Here is a 5,948-nt window from a genome sequence, read left to right on the forward strand (position 1 = left end):
CTGCACCTGTCAATAATGTACAGACTTTTAATTTAGTGTTACAGTACTGAACACTTTTAAAAATACATATATTTATTAAAGATGGACCTATAGCACAGAATCTAAATTTATTGGAAAGGTTACAGTCATTAAACCAACTTGGATTTGTTTTTTCAGAATATTGGCTTTTTTGGGGAACAGAATGAATCTGATAGATGACCAAAACCACAAGCCACCCCCATGCCTCCAAAAATAAATCACTGGATAATTACTATCTGATCCTTCAGCTTACTGAAATGCAGAAATACTTTCTCCAACTTTTGATTATATATTTGCCTCGGTTTTTGCTCCTGTAGAAACAAAATACACTGTATACACAATAATGTAGAATGTTAAATATTTCACCTTTTAATAATTCTAAAGTATTTTACTGATCTACTTTTTAAATTTTCAGGTAGCCCAAATTTAGAAAAGCTTTCTTTATGCCCCTAAATAAAAATGTCCTCAACCCCAGAACACATATGGGACAAGAGAGAGATGAAATCTGCTGGAAGACTGCACAGAACTCCTATCTGACCAAACCGGTCTTTGGTTTTTATGTCTCTGACCCTATTTCATCTATGAAGCCTTCTGAAAGCATGGTGTCTATACAGTTCACTCGGAGAAAACAGGCGTTTCACTTTTCAAGTAGAAGAAAGAACAATTTTAACTGTTCAATATTTTTAAGGCAAAAAGTTAAAATTAAGATGGCTGTTTATCTGGATATCTGTGTTTTAGACAGTAGAATAAACTAGAATTCCAATTGTTCAGTGTGGTCATACCCTATCCCCCTTTTTATTGTCCCCCATTTTCTGTTTTTCTGCTTCAGAGCAATGCAGATTTTTCTGCAATCTATGCTCCAATAGATCATCAATATATGTAGTGTGTATACAGGTGTATGTGGTTAATTTTTTTTTTTCTTTTAGTGAGGGTTTCACTACCATGACCAAGACTAAATTTGGCACTACAACTGAATACTATTGTTTCTTGTTCTATTCCATCTTTCTAGAGCACCAAGCTATAATGCAAATCTAGCTCTGAATACCTAGAAAAAGCTTGAAAAACACCCCTTGCACAGCTGTTTTCAGAGCAATACTGTTAAACGTTAAATTGAACATGCAAGATAACATTGGCTTGACCGCCTTCATCTTCTGTTTACAGAAGGGATGTGGCATTGGCAATGTACATTTACACACATAATTCTACAGTTGTGCATATTTAGACTTTGTGCTTGTTAGTTCTCAGATTTATTGATGCAAACGTTAGTACTAATTGTTCTTTTTTAATAATTGTTAATGTAGTATAGATGAAGCACTTGTATTCAAGTCCTTACAGTCAGCTCACAGGTAGAAAGGTACTGCTTGCCACTCCCCACAGACATCCAATCCCATTTTTATTAAGCCTAGGATACACAGATGCTTATACAAAGTACCTTACTTAGTATTATTGGGGTTTTTTTTCAGATATAAACATGAGCTGAAGCTATTATATCAGTGTTTAACACAGAGAGGTATCTGCAGACGTGGACATCTCTATGTACTTTTTTTTCACTATTGGTACATGCATTTTTGCCATTCTTAGTTTGAAACCTAACCACACAAAAAATTGGACTTAACCGAACAAAATCAAAACAAGGTATATCAAAATTATCCTCAAAGTCCTTGAAAAATTAGAACATAGTTAGTTCCAGATCTCTTTTTGTTTGTTTGTTTGCAATAGAGTAGAGGGAAAGCTCAATCATTCTGCTACTTCTCATATAGTAACAGAAATTACATGCGCTACTTCTAATATAGTAACTTCAAAGAAAATTACATACGCTTATTTGTGCTGTGCTTATTACAAAGGCTCTTTTTTCTTGGTGCATTTTACAAGTTACTAGTCCATGATGTGAAAAAATTCAAAACAAAGGAGATAATTGGGTTCTAAAGCCATACATTGCATATGTTCACCAGTATTTTCAAAAAGTCGCAAAAATATTTGAACAACAGTTAGTGCACACAAGACATTAGTTTTTTGTGTGGATTACAGCAAGTCCAGAGGTGACATTAATGTCCGCAGTCAACAGCGCAACATGGATACTTTTTCAGTCACATTATTTATTGGAAGTTACTATGGAGACCCATTGATTTGACCAATGGACCACTCAGTGGATAAGGAACTGGCTGGTTGGTCACACTCAAAGAGTTGCAGTCAACTGCTCCACATCCAAGTGGCAAGCAGTAATAAGTGGCATTCCTCAGGAGTTGGTACTGGGACTGGTGCTGTTTAACATCTTTGTCGGTGACATGGACAGTGGGATTGAGTGCACCCTCAGCACGTTTGCTGACAACACCAAGCTGTGTGGAGCAGTTGACACACTGGAGGGGAGGGATGCCATCCAGAGGGACACCGACAGGCTGGAGAGGTGGGCCTGTGCGAAACTCAAGTTCAACAAAACCAAGTGCAAGGTCCTGTATGTGGGCCGGGGCAATCCCAAGCACAAATCCAGACTGGGCGGAGAATGGACTGACACCAGCCCTGAGGAGAAGGACTTAGGGGTGTTGGTTGATGAGAAACTCAACATGAGCTGGCAATGCATGCTCGCAGCCCAGAAGGTCAACCATATCCTGGACTGCATCAAAAGCAGCATGGCCAGCAGGTTGAGGGAGGGGATTCCGCTCCTCTACTCAGGGGACCACACCTGGAATATTGCGTCCAGCTCTTGGGCCCTCAACAGAAGAAGGACATAGACCTGTTGGAGTGAGTCCAGAGGAGGGCGACAAAGACAGAGGGCTGGAGCACCTCTCTTACGAGGACAGCCTGCAGAAGAGAAGACTCCAGGAAGACCTTATGGTGGCCTTCCAGTACCTGAAGAGGCCTACAAGAAGGCAGGAGAGGGACTTTTCGCAAGAACATGTGATAGGATGAGGGGTAATGGCTTCAAGCTGGAAGAGGGGAGATTTAGATGAGATATGAGGAAGAAATTCTTGACTGTGAGGGTGGTGAGACACTGGCCCAGGTTGCCCAGAGAAGCTGTGGCTGCCCCATCTCTGGAGGTGTTCAAGGCCAGGTTGGACGGGGCTTGGAGCAACCTGGGCTGGGGGGAGGTGTCCTTGCCCAGGGCAGGGGGGTGGAATTGGGTGATCTTTAAGGTCCCTTCCAACCCAAACCATTCTATGATTCTATGATATAAAATGACAGAAAAACAGAATAATACTCAAAAGACTACTGACAGCAAATTTTACACATGCAGTATATCTGAATAACAAGCACTGTGAATTCTTACAATATGATAGAAATTTATATAGACATTCCATCTCAACTGGAATGAAATACTGCAGTGATGTACTCTATAAAAAATATGAATAGAATATGGCACTAATGATTTCTTCTACACTCAGTTTAACCCGTAACTACTTATTTGAAAATAATGCATATAGGCCAAAACTAGCAGCCTCGATTTTTACATAAATCTGCCTAATACTAAATAAATCTTACTTACATTTTAAAACAGATTTTACATTGTAAAGTGTATATATATTGTAAATGTACATATATTATATATTGTAAAGTACATAATTTATAATATTTGTAAATTGCAATTGTAAACAATAATTTGTGTTTTCATAAATACCCTCTAAACGCACATTTACACTGTCTCACAGAATCCATAGGACTGTGTTTAGTATATAGGACTGTGTTTAGTATATGACTGATCATAATAATTGCATTCTATATGAGAATTTGAGAGTATCAAATTAGTGTTTAATATCTGCAGTGACATGTGGCCAAACCCAGGAAGCTCACAAGTTGTTTTTATTAAATCCTCTTTTAAACAATCTTGAAATGATTCGTTTATCAAAACCTATATAGCTGGACAAGGTAGTGTCAATTTAGTCATTATTTAAGCTTGCATGGAAAAATCTTAATAAGCAGGTCACAAAAGTTGCATGATAAATAAGAATGATATACAGAAGAGATGTATAAATAGTAGACTCTTCTAATTATTGGATGATACAAGGCATCCAGCAGCAGAAAACAAGATACCTCGGTGAGAAAAAAAACAAGACTCCCAAAATCAAGACTGTCAGAGGACACATTTTACTAATTATCTCCTTATCTTCCATGGAAAATTATTATTTGAGCTATGCAGCCTTTAAAAGGTCTAAATTAGAGCAAGAAGATCTTTTAAAATTGTTTTCCAGTTCTTTCACCACCAGTTATAGAATCCTTTGCCTTTTTTGAAGCATCTTCAAACCCTACATCACAATGCACTGCGGGCAGCTTGGAAATAAATAGAGATCTATTTTTCCATGTTGTTCAAGGATTTACAGCAACTTATAAAAAGAATGCCAGTATATAATTGCACTGAAATTCTTCTGCAAACATTTTGGGACTAAACAACCATTTCTTTTTTCTGAGTTTGAAAAGTACCTGCGGCAAAGGGGACCTAGTGTACAACAGGGTTCCATGTACTATGTCAATATGAAAAGTGGTGCTTTATGCTTTAAAATACTTTTTCAGTTTTTATAGAATGGGCCACATCCTCATATAAAGGTGACTTTTACTCATCAACTCCAGTCTCCTTTAATATGAGTTATTTCTTATCCTCACCACATGACTAGCTGGTTATCTTAAGTCTAACAGTGAGTTCTCTGTAAAGTTGGGTAAGTTTTGAGACCAGCTGCCATTATATGCTGATGTCATTTTCACATCTAAATATTCGAGAACATAATTAACTGAAAACAATCAATATTTAGTCTTCTCTTGGCTGAGAAGATACAGTGTACCAATGGAGAATAATTTGTCTAATACCAATAAATGCTTCAGTGTGCACATATAATTCATTTTTATACTCTTATTAACATGCTTACACACTCAAGATGGTGTGGGACCCTGAAATGCAAAATTTTACCTTCTTTTCAGGCTTGCCTACTTAGTACTCAGTGGAGTAAGAACAGTGGAATAAAAATTTCTGACTGGTACTAAAAATCACAAGTTTATTTTCCAGACTGAATACACATGCCATTGGTTGGCAGATGAACAACAACCATGGTAAATAAATCAAATGCAAAAAGGGAACATATTTTTTTGAATACACAATTTACAAGAGTAAGGAAAAAAAAAACCCTCTGTCATTTTGTTTGACAGCTAAATTTCTCAATTTTGAGCATCGTCACACCTACAAAGGATCAGAATGTGATGCTTTATTAAGGTCCTACCCAGTCAATTGCAGCAAATTTGACTTCTTAAGTAAAAATATATATTAAAAAAAAAGGAACAGTAGTCCAAGAATATGCAACACTAAAAAAGTTCTATCAGAGATTTACAAGGTTAACTTCAGACAGCTTATAGTAAGTACTGTAGGAAAAATTAAGCTATCATTAATTGGACTCCTAAATAAATTGAATCAAAGTATTCTGCAAGCAAATGGCTTGTAAGAACTCTTATCAGGAAGACAGTTTAGCATTATATTAGGTTCACTTACAGTGAACTTACAGAATTAAACATAACATTGACTATTCTAATCTGTTAGAATTAGTTAGTTCACTTACAGGTTCACTTACAGAATTAAACATAACATTGACTATTCTAATCTGTTATTCAGAAGAAACATAACACCATGCAACCTGCATCATGTTTAAAGCAACTGCTTTGAAAGCTGTACGTGCAAAAACCTAGTCCTCCAAAGTCAATGATGGTACATTTCTCTAATTCTAAAATATATTTTAAAAAATTAAATACATTTTGAGATTGGAAAGAGTCTCAAATGAGACTCCACCTTCAAGAGACGAGGAAAGAAACAAAGTAGGCTGTATATCATAGAAAACTTCAGCGCACCACAGTTTACAGAGGCTTAATCAACAATCATTTAAAAGTAACCACTAACACTGACTTAGACATAGTCAGAAAATAACACATATAATACAAAAGACAGCTCAAAATTTCCC

The sequence above is a fragment of the Charadrius vociferus genome, unplaced genomic scaffold (genome assembly GCF_000708025.1).
Source record: "Charadrius vociferus isolate BGI_N301 unplaced genomic scaffold, ASM70802v2 scaffold433, whole genome shotgun sequence".
Classification (NCBI taxonomy): domain Eukaryota; kingdom Metazoa; phylum Chordata; class Aves; order Charadriiformes; family Charadriidae; genus Charadrius; species Charadrius vociferus.